At 36.3% G+C, this 18,337-nt stretch overlaps 1 pseudogene; it reads left to right on the top strand.

Moving 5' to 3' along the window:
* The first annotated feature begins 9,418 nt into the window (after positions 1 to 9,418).
* Positions 9,419 to 9,555, top strand: LOC145259340 (U2 spliceosomal RNA; annotated as a pseudogene).
* The last annotated feature ends 8,782 nt before the right edge of the window (positions 9,556 to 18,337 follow it).

The following is an 18,337-nucleotide window of genomic DNA, read 5'->3' as shown; positions in this document are numbered from 1 at the left end:
AAAAGAACAATTGGGACGCTGAAATATTAACGTTATTATTTCGAAATTATTATTTAATATGGGAAGAGTGGGGTTTAAAATAACTTAAACGTAATACAGAAATGAACCATTAAAAAAAATTTAGAAAGGCAGATATATCAAAATTTGAATTTAACTATACTAAGTATTATGGTATCTGTTCAGTGCACATTTACCTATAAGTATGGCCAAGCACTGATAATTCAGTAACTGTAATGTTTGTTCAAAAATAATCAAATATAATAAACAGAACGACTCATAGAAATCTATCTATATTTTTTTCATTTTAATATAATTTTATAGAAATGTTTCTGTTATGTCAAAAAACTATTTTCACAAGTTTCACACTCATACATGAATTCCATAGCTAATATAACATACTGACCCAACGGGTCACGGGTAGTCTAGTATATAATATATCCCGGGTTACGCCGGCATGTTGGAAATTGTGAGTTGCTGGTAGGCTGGTTAATGCAAAAACAGTTCAAGGGGTTAAGGTTGACGAACGTCAAACGCGATAGTTAGGGTCAGCGATGAAAACCGAAGGTGATTGAGTTCGTGTGGCAGAAAACGATGCATGAAGGAGAGAGAGAGAGAGAGAGAGAGAGAGAGAGAGAGAGAGAGAGAGAGAGAGAGAGAGTCTCTTACGTTCGCAGAGAGTCTTCTTTTGGGTTTTGGGCGAGACGGACGTGAGAGTTTTGCCTTCCGACTTCGGACAAGGCGGATGACTCGAAATGGGTCGGAAAAGAAAGAAACGTCAAAAAAGTTTGAGTGGTCGGCAATGCGAAGCTTCTCTCCCTCACTCCACCCCCCCTCGCCCCGTTCACTCGTCAGACAAATAAAGAAACCATGCCATCTTACGTTTTTTTGTCAGATGTTTCTTTCGGCATCAAACAGTAACGGGACATGCACAGATGTTTCTTTTGGCATCAAACAGTAACGGGACATGCACAGATGTTTCTTTCGGCATCAAACAGTAACGGGACATGCACAGAGATAATAAAAAAGGTAATCTCCAAAAATACCGTTAGGGCTTACAACATGGCCGCCAGAAGAGTCACGTGATCCGGTTGATCCAAAACATGAATCGCCGTATTACGAAACCGGAAAACGCAAATTTAAAGCAAACTTTGACAAACAAGCATAATAATTAAGTACAAAAACAGTTTTTCAATATCATAATAATAAATAATTTATTTAGAACGGTCATTTAATTTTTTATTGAGAAACAATCACAGTTTGTTTGTTTTTTAAATGTTTACAAAATGTCTACGAACGTGCGTAGACATTTTGTAAACATTGTTTTCAAAAAATAAAAAATAATACTTCTATTATGTTTTAAACGACTGTAATAGTTTATTTTGGAAGTATATTTCATAAAGAAAATTGACAACCCACTTTAAAAACAGAAATTACGAGTTTTATATATTTTATTCGCAGTTTTTTGTTGGGGGTGTCAAAAATTCCGCCTAAAATTCTGATACACCTAGTCGACCACTTGTTTGTTCTGAATAAAATACTTTTTATAAACACTGTTTTAACTAAAAACAACCTAAGATTGTTTCTCAAAGTTTGCCTATTTTTATAACAACATTATATCAACAAAAAATTAAATACAAACAAATTGTGATTGTTTGTCAAAGTTTGCCTTCAAGGCTGCGTTTTCCATTTGCACGATTCATGTTTTGGATCAACCGGATCACGTGACTCTTCTGGCGGCCATGTTGTAAGCCCTAACGGTATTTTTGGAGATTACCATAAAAAAACGTATGGTGACTTTTATCGTAATACATATGCACACACACACACACACACACACACACACACACACACACATACTAGCGGTGGCACAACCACATTAATATACACATATAAGCATGCATACACAGACGATCACGGCTGCGCACATATATAATCACGAAACATAAGAGACACACGTACATAATAATAAGAGACTCATATCAATAAGTATAACCAAAGAAAAACCTCCTCCCCTTCCGAACGTTACAAACGTAGCGGGTCTATTTCTGCTTAATCGTTATTTTTATGGCAGGATCTCAACTGGTCTTCTATATACGATATCCCTCATGTTGAACATTCACAGCAGGCACTCGTCTAATTACCGCAACTGCAAACATTTTTTCTTATTACCTTATTACCTATCTGTGCCTAAAATCAAACGAAAATTCCATGAGCAAAGTTTCTTTCTTAGATCTACCCATCTGTAAAACACGATACCGCGGGACTACTTCCTAACCGACTATAACATAGTCGTTTTCAAGTCTAACGTACACAAGTATCTGTTGAGCCATCTTCTTCGATGAACAAACACTACCCAATAATTCGATAATCACAGTGTTTTCTCAGCAACCCCTATTCTCTGGTGGCCTTTGGGCCTTGATAAGCGGTAATTTCTACCCTGGTATTTATTGCATCCAATCAAAATGCTTTGTTCTATTGCTATAATACCATTATCCCAGGCATTAGCTCCTCACTTCATGGGGCGGTAGTCTAATATATGTTCTTTCTTTTGGGGGATAGTATCATATCTGTTCTGTTGCCAAGAGACTATCCTACCAGGTATTACTTCCTCCATTGCGTGTTCCATTGAGCTCATCATCCCAGGCACACTCTCCTTTGTGGCAATCGGCTGTCATTAGCAAACTTTTCACACACACACACACACACACGGGCACACACACACACACACACACACACATATATATATATGTATTTATATATATATATATATATATATATATATATAACTCCCCCAACATCACCTATCATTTTATTGATGTATTTCGTTCCTGATGAATCCCACGCTAGACGTCGCATCCCCATTATGTTAACTAGCATCTTCTGTACTCTTCTGATGAGGAGCATTGGGCTTCGAAATACCTTGGCATAAAGAGTTCCCACTATCCCCCAAGTTAGTATACCCTTATTGAATAAATGAACCATTCTATATTTACCAATATTTAGTTTTTGTGACTTCATTTTCCATTCCTAGTGTTCTCATATATATATATATATATATATATATATATATATATATATAAATGTAAATTTGGTTCGTTACAAGTGAATAAAACCATATTTCTACGTTACCAATTTATTTGAAATTTTCAGACAACCTATCTTTAGAGTCGAGGTATGTTTTTATGTTATTAAAATAAATTTACCTAGCGAATTATTAAGATATTAAATAAAATAAATATATTTTCGTAAGCCGTTACTGCGAATCTGTTCTGTTGATAAAACTGAACTTCCGCTCCGATTCATTTCACAGCCACGAATTGACGAAAGATTTCATTTTCTGTTAATTCGATAAGTAAAAAAAAAAAAAAAAAAAAACATAATTCATTTGTTTATCTTCCAAATTTTTTAATTTACACATTTTTTTCTTTATTATATAAGGCCAAAAAAAAAGTTTTTCGCTTGCTTTTGAGTTTTTTTTTTTTTGTTTTTTGTTTTTCAATATAAGATTGGTTGGTAAAGTACAGTTTATTTTTGTCCGCGCTATTTTTTAAATCGTATTTCCAGGTTTAATTACAGTTTTATTATATTTTTTTTATTCAATTGTAAGGTTAAAATACACCCTCCCCTCCTCATGTTAAGAATGGCTTTTTAAATATTAACGTTATTATTACAACACGGATCACTCTCTGCATGAGTACTGTACTTTCACCTAACAATTTAATAAACAAAAGATGGTACTTATGCAGAGAAAGTACCATAATAATATAATAACGTTATTTAGAAAGCCATTCTTAACATGGGGAGGACGTTTTGTTACTATTCTATACTTTCACCTAACAATTTAATAAACAAAAGATGGTACTTATGCAGAGAAAGTACCATAATAATAGAATAATAACGTTATTTAGAAAGCCATTCTTTACATGGGGAGGACGTTTTGTTATTATTCTATACTTTCACCTAACAATTTAATAAACAAAAGATGGTACTTATGCAGAGAAGATACCGTGCTGAAATAACGCTATTAAGAAAGCCATTCTTAACATGGGAAAGGGAGAGTGTTCTGTAACTATTTTATATTTTCACCTAACAATTTAATAAACAAAAGATAGTACTTATGCAGAGAAGGTACCGTGTTGAAATAATACCGTTATTTAGAAAGCTATTCTTAACATGGGGATGGAGTTTTGCATCTATTCTAAAATATGAATGCTTTTTCTTTATTAAAGAAATTGGGTACTCGTGCACTTATTGATCCGTGCTGAAATAATAACGTTATTATTTAAAAAGCCATTCTTAACACGGGGAGAAGAGGGTGTTTTGTAACTATTCTGGACTTTCACCTAACAATTTAATAAACAAAAATTAAACTTAAGCAGACAAGGAACGGTACAGAAGCATTAACATAATTTAGAATACAATTGAATAATAAAAAAACTTTAAACTTGGAAATACGATTTAAAAAATAGTACGATCGGTAAGTGCATTAGCACCATAAATTTGTCTAATTCTTAATTTCTTATGTTATTGGGGGAAAAAAAAGGTAAATATGAGTAATTACTCCACCCTCGAAAATTCCTTTAAAATTACCACTCCTATAGGTTTTGGGGGTCGCTGAAAACGAAAATAACCTTTATAATTAAGGCAAACGAGTAGTTTCCAAGATATGAAGAAATGTTAGTTTAAAAAAGTGAAGGATCACTTTTACATAATAATTTAACGTAAAATGATCTCCCACTTTGTGGCCATGATTTTTGGGGTGGGGGCTTTCTTTCTACCCTTGGAAAATCCTTTAAAATTACCTGCTTAAATTGGTTGGAGGGGCGGGTGGTCACCCGCCAAAACACCCCCCCACACACACACACACACAGAGAAAAATGCCCCTCTCTCAGGTGGCCAGAAAGTGGGTGCTCATTCTAAGTTAAATTCAAATTGAAAAGTGATCACCCACTTTTCGAAAAAGTAATTTCTTCATATCATGAAAACTTTCTTTTTGCGACGGAAACGGTTTGCAGATTCGATTTTAGTACACTGAAATCTACAATAAAATATTTCGTTATATACGAACATGAGACGGGCCTTAAAGTAAAATAATACCGGATTTTGGGGGCAGGTTTGCCATTTAGTTGTATAATATCCTCAAACCAGGTAATCACTAAAAGGGACTCTTAAAAGTCGTTACCTGTATCGATCAACATTTAAAACCACTGATTATATGTCAGCCTACATCACAGTAACATATATTGAGTGAGTTCCTAACAGTATTTTGTATAGTTTTTTAGTTAAAACTCATCTTCCCAAAATTTCCCCAAACTTAACGTGTTCGATACAGTCTGCCGCCATTTGTATTTTTCAAATATACCGATAAACACCGCATGTTTTTGAACTGATTAAACATTATACATTACATAAAAACACTACAATCTTATCCAGTTAGGTAGAACATTTACTTTTCTTGCCTTTTGATAACATTTGTTTGTTATATATTCATTTTCTGACAACTTCTTTGTATCTGTTAATACAAACCCTTTTCATTTAATGTAACGTTTAGTCAGCTCGAAAAACAGTGTTTATCGGTGTATTTGAAAGATACAAATGGTGGCGGACACTGTTGATTATGTTAAGTTTGAGAAAGTGAGTTAAAACTAAAAAAAAACTATACAAAATACTGTCACAAACCCATCGATTATGTCAGCCTATGTCATGGTAACATATTCGGTGGGTTTTTGACACTGTATTGTATAGTTTTTAGTTTTCAACTTCATTTCCCAAACTTAACGTATTCAACAGTCTGCAACCATTTCTGATTTTCCAGCCGATTAAACATTTTACCTTACATAAAAACACTAAACAATTATCCAGTTAGGTAGAAATGTAACTTACCTTACCTTCGCTTTCATTTGTTTTCGGACAACTTTTTCGAATCTGTGTATAGTAACCCCCCCATCACTCAAATATTAATTACTAACTCACATTTTTGTATACAGAAAAAAAAAACATTTAGCGTTTCAACGTTAGTTTTATCCACTGATTGTTGGTCGAGCCCAAGCAATGATTGACGGTAATCCTGAGGATCAGGATCCAATTCTGCAAGAGTACCATTTTTTTCATATTTCCTATTTTTTTTTTTTTTTAGAGTGGATTGCTGTACTAAGAATATAAGAAACATGCATTTTCTCTTTTTATTAGAATTTTCCATTACACCAAATTTAGCCACAGCAACGCGTGGCAGGGTACAGCTAGTATATATATAAAGCTGAATGTGTGTGTGTGTGTGGTCACGAACAGGCTCCTATATGGCTGACTATTTTAAAAAACTGATTGCATATAATGATAGAAGATATATCGAGACACATGAATGGATATGTTTGATCTGGCAGAACCGTGGTTCATTAAAATTGTGGGGTCTGCGTTCGCGCCTGGTCCACAAAGTATGGAAATAAAAAATTTTTAATGAAAAAAAAACGTTTAAAAGTGTTTTTGATATAGATGTATATAAGAATACTTTGACAAGTATGTTTTAACTTAAATAGGGATGGTATAAAATAATTGTGGGCTCTGTGTTCGCGCTTGGCCTCTATAGAATGGAAATAGGCACAAACTTTAATAAAGACTTTTCATATATATCTGCGTAAGTATACTTTGATAATTATGTTTCAGTTTGAAGAAATATGGTATAATAAAATTATAGGGTGTTCGTTCGCGCCTGACCTCCATAGAATGGAAATATGTCACAAAGTTTAACAAGGTTTTTTAATATAGATCCACAGAATATTGTGATAAGTGTTTCAGTGTGAACAGGTATGGTATAATAAATTATGGGGTTTATCTATTTTATTTTTACTTTCATCATATTTCGCTTTAGTTTCGATACCCCCAAATTCGAAGCTATCTCTTTACAACCCTTCCTTTTCATAACCTATCATACTTTCATAAATCAGAGTTCATTTTCTGTAGGCTATTTTTAAACCCAGTCAACGACGGGTACTTTTGCTAGTATATATATATATATATGAACTATATTGGTAAACTTTGTTTAGTAAACACTGCGTATTTCGTGTGACATATATATATATATATATATATATATATATATATATATATATATATATATCACACGAAATACGCAGATATAATATATTTGTGGTCATCGACATACAGTCCTGTTTCGTTGTATCACAACTCATCAGTGCCACTAGACTAGCATCTCTACCAAGCCGAGGATCGAACCTAGAACCGTCGTGTTGACAGTCGGCAGTTCTACCCCTCGACCACAGAAGCGGTGCCCGCAGCTAATCTGTCCGAATGTCTATTTAAATAAACATCCGTCCGTCACTTGTAAAGCGCTCAAACACTTGTTTATAAACAAACCGCGAGCTTCACATTTTTCAGACAAATTAAATAGCGAGTGAGATTATTTACGACAGTGCTCAACCCAAAGAGGGGGGCTTTTTAAAATATATTTGTAGTCATCAAGTATTTGCCTATATATACGACCGGTAGGAATTGTCACGTCCTATAATGATGATTGCGAAAGTATAAAACACTAGTGCCTGTAGATATATAGAATAATATATATATAATTATACTTATAAATATTTTTTGGAATTTTTAGTCGCGTGAAAGCGACTCTATAAGTCACTCCGTCGGTCTGTCCGTAACACTTCTGTGCTTGGTTCTTTCATTAAGATCAAAGGTCTGTTGTTAATAGATGCTATTCTTAGCTTTTTAAGCTTTTTTTTTTCTTTTTTACATAGGCATCACCACATTATCAAGGCCAAGAGGCCACTCAAGGATAAGGGTTAAAGAGTGTACATTAGAAATTGGACAATATAGTAATCATTTGTAATGAAAATTTGGTAAATTTGATAACTTATATGGAACGGCTCATCAAGAACTTATTTACGTTAGACTTGAACACAACCATATTGTAGTCAGCCGGAAAGCAGGAAAACGGAAGACAATTCCACAGGCGTGCAGTTCTAAGAAAGAAGCTCTGTTCATGGAATCTACGTTTAGGTTTAGGCACAGATAAAGAGTGGGGGGAATGTTTGATAGTGTTTACAGCTACACGAGTGTTTCTTGTGAAAGTTTGGCGAGGGGGGACCATAGATTGAAGCTCAGTCGAACACTTTCCATGAAAATAACGATAAATCAGAGACAAACTCGCAACATCTCTTCTGTGAGATAGAGGTTGCAAGGAAGAGAAAAGGACATCTCCTACGAGGCTACGAAGTCTATTTTGAACTCTATCAAGGCAGGACAAGTCCTTTCTAGCAGCTCCTGCCCAGATGTGGCAACAGTACTCCATCCTTGGACGTACCTGGCTCTTATATAGATAGAGAATAGCATCAGCAGTGAGATATCTACCGGATCGATAGAAAGATCCCACCATTTTTCCAGCGGCCTTGGCAACAGATTTGATGTACGTGTTCCATTTAAGATCAGGAGTAATGGTCAAGCCAAGAAGCTTGTCAAAACTTGAGGCCTCCTGAAGACGAGAGCCATTCATTTCAATTGATGCCAGATGTGGGTAAGAATGTTGATGATGTAAAGAGAGAAGCTTGGTTTTAGATGCATTAAAAGTAACCAGCCACTCCTTACCCCATTGTACTACGTGCTCAAGATCAGAGGAGAGAGAATTGGAGAGAACTTGGTCGTTTATTGTCTTAGATGTGCTACCATAAATGGTAGTGTCGTCAGCATAGATGTCTACAAATGATGTAAGGATGTGATTTGGAAGATCATTAATATAGATCAGGAAAAGAGTTGGGCCCAGGATGGAGCTTTTCTTGGCCTTTTGGTCAAGATCAAAGTGTAGCATCTGTTCTGGCAGATGCTGCACTTCAGATGGTTTGTGCCAGTCGGTGGAGGGGAGCCCCTCTATACTGGGACAATTATTATTTTTGGTAACCAGAGTGCCCCCTTTTTGCCTACTTTTAGGGGAGCTGGTTTTTACCTCACATTAAAAACGGCCTTGTGCCTAATTTGCTCAGTGGGGGAGCAAATAAATACCATCTGTTCTGGCAGATGCTGCACTTAAGATAATTTGTACCAGTCAATGGAGGGGAAACCCTCTATACTGGGACAATTATTATTTTTGGTAACCAGAGTGCCCCCTTTGTGCCTACTTTTAGGGGAGCTGGTTTTAACCTCACATTAAAAACGGCCTTGTGCCTAATTTGCTCAGTGGGGAAGCAAATAAATACCATCTGTTCCGGCAGATACTGCAAGCAAAGACCATATGTGGGGGCAACTCCACATATAAGACCTTGGTCAATGTAGGGGCAACCCTTCATACCAATTGTCACTATCCAGCTCCCCTACTCCCCGGGGAGTTGGTCCCCATTTCCCCTTCACTCCTCACTTTAAAAATCGGCCTTGTGCCTAATTTGCTCGGTGGGGGAGCAAATAAATAGCCTTTTCTTGGCCTTTTGGCCAAGATCAAAGTGCAGTATCTGTTCTTATTACATGCTGTACTTATGTTTGTAACTTTGTGATATAAAGTGATGGATCACTTTTCTGTATTCATTTTATGTAAAATGATCACCCACTTTACAACCAGTCAGTCTCAAATCTATTCAAGTCATTCTCCAGATCATTCAAGTTGTTTTTGAAGGATTCCAGTTACTTTTTTAAGCATTCAAGTCATTCTTAAGGTCATTCAATTCATCCTTACGTTCATTAAAGTCATTCTAAGTCATTTACTTTTTATTTATTTAAGTCATTTCAGCCCATTTTTCGGTCATTTTAGTTCATCTTTAAGAATTTCATGTCAATCCTACATTCACGCATTCATTCATTACACGAGAGCACGCGACTAATGGCTATCGGCCTTGTTAATACCTACAGGCACTAGTGTTTCACTTCCGGAATTATCAGAGCAGGAAGTTACGATTACCGCTGGTCATGGGATTCGAACACCGTAACGAAGTCATCTCTGTCTCCATTGGCAAGGAACATAACCACAGGGCCACTATCAACCGCAACGATATTAAAGTGAATTTACGTTCTCTTATATAATGTTTACTTATTTTGTTTGTTTTTTTATTTGTTTAGTTTGCTGCTTTTATTTATCTCCATCCCACGGCGGGAAGATGTGGATATTTGATAGTTGAACTTGAAATCAGTACCCTAGAGGATGAACACTCTGACTGCCTTGGCATCCTCATTGGCATCCCATGATTATTTAGCCTCAGGTGATTAGCAATAAACAAATCTGTTCTCAAAAGGCGTGCAGGTAAAGCTTGATAGGATAGAACTCCTAGAACTGCACAGGAGCATACCTCAGACTGACAGAGAAAGTGGCCGGTCTCAATAATGAGCTAGGCTCAGTCGATTTGATGGTGTTAAAAGCCAACCACTTTTCCAGCGACCTTGGTAATAGATTTGTAGTCAGGAGTGAAGGTCATTCCCAGAAGCTTCTCAAAGCAGAGTGTTTCTATCGAAACAAAAGGTATCTATTTCAATTTGGGCCAAGTGGTGCTCAGAGCGTTGCTGATGAAAATCTGGGTTCTGGCCGCGTTAAAGTTAAACAGTCACCTTTGGCCACATTACACCACGTGTTCAAGCTCGGAGAAGAGAGACTAAGAATGATATTGGTAATTTCTGGCTTTTGAAGTGTTGCCGTAAATGATAGTGTTGTTTGCGTAAATGTCGATAAATGACCTAGACTCAGTCGTTATGCTTTTATTAAGGAACTAACTCCAAAGCGTTAAGTTTCTGTTGTTGCTTCTGATGTTGTTTCTGCTGCTGCTGTTTCTGCTGCTGTTTTGTTGCTTTTTTTTTCTATAAAATATATGTCAAACATTCAAAGGGATTAAATACAGATTTCTTTCCCGCTGATGTTGTGAATCAGACTATGATGAATATTATTCAAAATCAATACTGGCGATCGATCGCAAGCCTGACAACAGACATTTGTCTGGCAGCAGTGATTGACCATTCTAAGCCCGTAAGCGTTTGGGGTTCGTTCGCCGCTCAGCTATCGATCCAGATCATACTTTATTTGAATAATTAAAGCAAGACAAAACAAAAACAATATGGCGGATTTCAAAAATAAAATCGTTCATCAATTTTAATGTCTAAGCAGCTTCATTTCATTGTCAGAAGAAAAAACAAGTTCGCCATGTTTTGTTTTATCGGAGATAAATCGCTTTGTTGCGTCGATTAAACAGCTAAGCCTTGTCATAAAAAAAGTAAATTCCATGTTCGATCTAAGATGCGACGCCACATATACACGCACGATATATTGCGTTTCACATGGGCATTCAAGCCTTTCGAAAGACAATTTGTTATTCTGACAAACATTGTTTTTCTGTATTAATTACGGATTAAGAAACCAAATAGTTTAATAAATTTGCTTAGAAAATAATTAATCTACAAAATATCACAAAATGAAGGAAAAGTTTTTTTAAGCCCTATCAAAAGAAAAAATAATGTTTTTTTTGTTTTTTACATTAAAGAAAGTTCAAATCAAGTAGTTCCATTCTAAACGAACTAATTAAAAATACTACTGGGGTGGGGCGATATTTTGGCGGCGAGATTTCGTTCGCGCTAGCGAGAACAAACGAGAGTTCCTACCTACAAAAAGAGAGAGACTCGACATCTCGCAAAGAGACGGAATGAACAACTACAAACTTATTACTAGGGCTATGACAACAGAATATTCTTTTCGTTTTTTTTTTTGTTTTTTTTTTACTCTCGAGTATATATCTGACACAGTTAGACACAGTTAATCAACCGAAAACCATATCACTCTATATAAAAATATATAAGATATCAACGGATACACACTCGAGAGTCAAAACAATGAAAAGAATATGCAGTTGTCCTAGCCCTACTTATTACACTGGTGACTCCGATGTAATTAGTTTGTAGTTTTCCATTGTTTCTTTGCGAGACGTCGAGTTGAGTTTGTCGTCTCGACTGTGTGCTTGCCGGCAGTAGCGTTGAGGCGAGTCTTTACGATGAACGAGTCTGTAGTGAGTTGTGTCTCTGTTGTTTAAAGTTAGCAGAAGGAAGTGAGAAAAGGAAAGGGAAAAATAGATCAAACGAACAGAGGTCTTACCGCGTGTGTGTCGGGCGAGGTTAGGCGAAAGAGAGAGAGAGAGAGAGAGAGAGAGAGAGAGAGAGAGAGAGAGAAATCAAAATGGGGCCCATAGTTTTAAAAGGTGTGCTCTGGTGGAAGTCACGCGAAATCACGTGAAATCACGTGGGGGGCATGTATAAAAGGGGTTGACAGGTTAGGTCAGTGAGAGGCAGACACACGAAGGTTGGTGACAGTGGTGATCTCAACCCCGCCGGTTGTTGGCTTGCAAAGACGAATTCTTTTTTTCTTCTTTCTTTAATTTTGTTGTCCTAAACCAGGAACACTTCACTCTCTCTTTTTATGGGTTGGTTTTTCTCGTTGGTTCTCGCCAGCGGGAATAAAATCTCGCAGTCAAAATATGATCCAGCTAAACTACTTTAATGTCAAAAACCATTGCAGCCGTTGATCGGAACCTCGGGCGCTGCCTCGACTGCACTAAATCCAACAAAGTCTAAACCAATTTTTAAATGACCTGTTGACTACGTCTAGTGCTGTTCTATGAGTTCCACCCTCTCACACTTTGTATCTCTAGTTGAGAAGAGGTTTGTTTATAGCTAATCGCCTGAAACTCCTCTACCAGGATATGCCGACGGGCAATCCAAGCATGTTTTGCAGACCAGAGTGTTCCTCTTTGGGCGCTGACTTTTCAATCTCACTTTCTAAACCTTGTGTCACATTTTTCACTGTGAGAGAGAAATATTATTAAATGTCAATGCTAACTAATGATTGCAAGCCTGACAACAGACATTTGTCTGCCAACAGTGATTGGCCATTCTAACTCCTAAGCATTTGGAATTCGTTCGCCGATCAGCTATCGATCCAGAGCATTGCGATTATTTCTTGGCCTTTTGGCTCAGATCAAAATGTAGTATCTACTCCTCCATCGATTTCTTTTCACCCACACTTAGATCCCACTCCCACTTAGAGATTGGTCTGCTTGTTTTTATTGTATTATTTGGATTGTTTGGACTATTGTTCTCATCTTGGTTATTTTTCTCACAACGTTTCGGCTGATGTAACCTCCGACTGTCTTCAGGTCCACACTGGGTGTTAGTGATGAATGGTGGAAAAGTGTGTTTAGACATAGATAGGTGAAATCCACGTGAATGAATCACATCGTGGGGCACCTTTTGACTTTTGACGTCATAAAGAAAGGGGAATTCCAACGTATTGAGATTGGTTCGCGTCAGTTAGAGAGACAGAGTCGGAGAGCGACTTAGTGAGAGTCAAGGCAGAGTCGACGAGGGTCGAATCGAGTTAGCTGAAACCATCTTCAAGCGAAGAGAGGAAGATAAAACAATATAATCGTTAAAGCTTGAATTCCTGATTCATCAGTCAACTAGCTGGTAAAATAAAAGGATCATCATTTATATTTGTAACGTGTTTGTCTTCGTGTCTTCATTCCAACAAAGGGAGGTAAATGTTTTTATCTATCATATTGTAAACGAACTTTGTGCAACACCCTTCAAGTGCTAACTGTCTCTCCCCTCCGCAATCATAAAGAAGTATCTCCACTCTAATAAGTCAAAACTACTGTATAAATGTCTCTCCCGGATTCGTATTAATAATATGCACAAATAGAAAATATCGCCGCTGTCGGCGCCGTTTATGCCGTTATGCAAACAACGTCTCGTTCTGTGTAACAGTGATATATAAATGTCTCATTCACTTGTTATGAATGTATCCCCGTCATCTGTAATCTCGATATACACTCATCTGATATAAATACACGATATACAACCCCGATATATGTCATCGACGATATACACCCTGAAATATACATACGCACTCGACCATATACACCCTGAAATATACATACACACTGGATCATATACAACCTGAAATATACATACGCACTCGACCATATACACCCTGAAATATATATACACACTGGATCATATATAACCTGAAATATACATACGCACTCGACCATATACACCCTGAAATATACATACACACTGGATCATATACAACCTGAAATATACATACGCACTCGACCATATACACCCTGAAATATACATACACACTGGATCATATACAACCTGAAATATACATACGCACTCGACCATATACACCGTGAAATATACATACACGCTCGATGATATACAACCTGAAATATACATACACGCTCGACGATATACACCCTGAAATATACATACGCACTCGACCATATACACCCTGAAATATACATACACACTGGATCATATACAACCTGAAATATACATACGCACTCGACCATATACACCCTGAAATATACATATACACTCGATGATATACAAACTGAAATATGCATGCAAACTCGACGATATACACCCTAAAATATACATATGCACTCGGCGATATACACCCTGAAATATACATATACACTCGACGATATACACCCTGAAATATACATACACACTCGAGCATATACACCCTGAAAAATATATGCACGCTCCGATATGAACCCCCCAACTATGCAACAGTCATTGGTTCAGGTTAACGGAAAGTGCTCGACATCTTTTACTATCTCCTGAAATTGAGCGAGCCGTTGACTCAGAATGAGTGATTTATGCCAAACTTTTAGAATAAAGGTGGTATTGTTATAACTGGAATAAATACTAATCTCTGTGAATCCATATATATTTCTACTTCTTCATCAATAATACGAAGATATACCATAATTCTTAGTTTGCTGTTTTTTTAGCATGAAAAGGGTCCATAGAAAATTCCAGCAAGATCGGTCCAGTATATTCCGACAAAAAGTGGAACTTAAATACTAAGTCTGATAACTCCATCAAGCTAATACCATAGAATTTAGTTAGCTGCACCGCATCATAATGAAGGTTTATACAAAATTTCAGCTAGATCGGTCCAGTAGTTTAAGAGAAATGTGGAAAGGACAAATAGACAGGCAAACGTTCAGACAAACTCAGAGAATTATATATATATATATATATATATATATATATATATATATATATATATATATATATATATATATATATATATATATATAAGTAAATTCTTGGTACAGCAAAATAGAAGGAGAAATTTCAGAGGAAACATAATTTAATTTAAATACCAAAGAAAACAACAAAAAAAACGGGCAGGTGAAATTATTAAAATTTCCTTAAGGCCTTATCGTCTGACCCTCTAAGAGGAAACGTCAGAATGATAAATTAAAAACTAAGAAACGAATGAGGAAAGAAGGGAATTTGGTTTCAGTTGGAAGACCAGTGAGGACAAAAAAAAATCTCACTGTTCAGGTGGTTTTAAATCAATAAATACTTCCAACTGATGTTTCAAAATCTTTTGTTTACACATATATATATATATATTTATTAAGATTTCATTCTTTTAATTAAACACTAACGAGAGAGTCGCCTAGCTTTGCACAGTCGTAAAATACGCTTAAATATGATAGCTTTATTCAGCCAAATTTAGTATATATTATTAGAGTTGTGATGACAAAATATTTTTTAAAAATATGTATTTCGGTGGCATCAGCTAGAATCGAAACTGGAAACAAAACTGTAGCATTCAAAGCTGGTGACGTTACCACTGTACCAATGTGACACGCATATGGACTGATTAAAAATTAAAAATAAAAATATACTAAGATAAATGTACAGAATGTATAATGATTTTTTTTTCAATTTTGACCCCTTAAAACTATTATTTTAATCTGCTAAATACCCATAAAAGAATGGTACATAAAAAAATCCATCATTTGTGGTCCCTAACGCTGCTCTGCGACTGTTAGTTTCGGAGGAGATAGAGTTTTAAAATATAAAGACAGACAGGCAGACAGACATATATAGACTTTTATAAATTAGATTTTCAAAACTCTCACAATGCTCTTTATCATTTACTTGAAAATGTATCGATATCAATAATTACGATCCTCGAGTGGCTTCTGTTCTTGAAAAATGGTAACTCATTAGTACAAAAATGTGCGTATGTATGATTACTAGGGCTATGACAAGAGAATATTCTTATCATTGTTTGGACTCTCGAGTATATATCTGACACAAACACATTTAATCAATCGAGAACCACATCACTCTATCTAAAAACAGATAAGATATTAACTGATATATACTCGAGAGCCAAAAGAATGAAAAGAATATTCTATTGTCATAGCCCTAATGATTACTATGAAATTCTTAGTATAAGTTTTGTTTTGTTTTTTGTTTTTTCTACCTCGTGTTTTGCTCGCGAATGTGAATTCTTGTCTATGCAAAACCCGCATACAAACGTTTGTCAATTAGCAAGTATGGGAAATCATAAAAAATTGTGTTTTTCACTTCGTGTGACAATATTACATACACATTATTCAATCTAGTAAACCCAATTTAGCAAAGTGTGTGCGCCATACGAGAAATTTTTCTTTAGTCGTAAAATAGATAAAATTTCGCTGCTGTCTGTTATAGGTTTTCTTTGTTTTATTGAAATTATAAACCGATCGGGAAAGAAATCTTTGTTTTATTACGGCTTCTTACATTTTAATAATGACTAAAAAAGCGATTATGAATTCTAATAAATAAATAAAAATATTCAGAAATATAAAACAAGAAATGCAAAAACAAAATGGCAGATAAAGTTGTGAACAAAGAGGCGAGTAAAAGTAAGAAAATATAATAAACTTCAAATTCCGGTGTGGATTAAATAATCAAAATTTGTATGATAATGTGTAATTTTCACTGATAAGGTAAGATATTGACGGGGGCAGCTCCCAGTAATTAGAAAAACGAAGTAAATAGGATTGAAAATAATATTTATTAATGATGAATGTTAAAATTGAACTCAGTAATCAAAAGCTAAAAAGAATACATACGAGGGGCGTGCAATAAGTAATGCCCCTGATCCACTTCCCATAGCATTAGAACAACGAAAGTTGACATAGTTATTAGTCTTTCTCTACATAGGAAGCACCAAGAGTTATGCATTTCTCCCATCGTTTGGTGCAGCTCTGGAGACCGTTTTTGTAGAACACCCCAAGTTGGTCCTCCAACTAGGACGTGGCTTCAGAAATCAAGGTTGCATCATCTAGGAAATGCTTTCCTTTCAAAAATAACCTCATGGCTGGGAAGAAGTGAAAGTCAAAGGGCGCAATGTCAGGAGAGTAGGGAGGATGGGGAATGATTTCATAACCACACGCCTGTGCTTCTGATCTGGTGACATGCAAGTTATAAATCGGAGCGTTGTCCTGCAGCAGGAGGGTACGTTTGCTGATCTTGCCCCGTCTCTTGATTTTCATAGCTTCCCTTAATTTCTTCAAAAGTGAAGCATAATAGGCTCCTGTAATTGTAGTACCCTTTGCCAGGAAATCTGTTATCACTACTCCGTCCTAGTCCCAGAAGACTGTGAGCATGGCCTTACCAGCGGAGGGCTGCACTGTTGCTTTCTTTGGAGGTGGTGAGTCCAAGTGTTTCCACTGGATTGACTGGGCTTTGGTCTCTCGATCATAGTGATGGACCTAGGTTTCATCCTGTGTAATCAGTCTTTTGAAAAACTTTGACTCATCTTCTTGGCACATCTCCAAATTTATCCTCGAGCACTCGACGCGTTCTCGCTTCTGGAATGGTGTGAGCAACCTGGGAATCCATCTGGCAGACACCTTATGCATATCCAAATGGTCATGAATGATAGTTTCCAAAAACCCTGTACTAATCTTGATATCTTGGGCTATTTGGCGAATAGTAATTCGCTGATCTTCCAAAATGGCAACCTCAACTTGACGGACAGATGCCTCATCAATAGCAGAAAGGGGGGAGCGACCAGGTCTGGGAGCTGTTTCCACAGACTTCCGGCCATGTTTGAATTCACGATGCCAACGTTTTACAAGGTCATATGATGGGGCATTATCACCATAAGTTTCTTTCATTTCATTAAAAGTCTCCTGCTGTGTGCGTCCTTTCAGATACAAAAACTGGATTACTGCTCGACATTCAACAGGCTCCATTTCACACCTGACTCAGTTCAAACACCGGTAAAACAGAAACCACTATTAGTTCAGAGCTGTAATTTGCCACATAACCCGTAGAGATATAAATCATTACACATGCAAAATTTCAGCTAGATCAGACAACTGGAAGTGGGTCATGGGCATTACTTATTGCACGCCCTCGTATTGCTGTTTAGATACGATGGTGAGAAAGTAGAGAATTGTCTATTATATTAGAAATAACTATACAACTAGTTAGGTCAGAGAGGTAGAATCGCACAATTTAAATTAAGGAATGTCTTTGTGCTGTCAAAAAC

This window comes from Euprymna scolopes, chromosome 34, assembly GCF_053919585.1.
Source record: "Euprymna scolopes isolate OS-2025 chromosome 34, ASM5391958v1, whole genome shotgun sequence".
Lineage (NCBI taxonomy): Eukaryota > Metazoa > Mollusca > Cephalopoda > Sepiida > Sepiolidae > Euprymna > Euprymna scolopes.
This window is presented reverse-complemented; position numbering and strand designations above follow the sequence as displayed.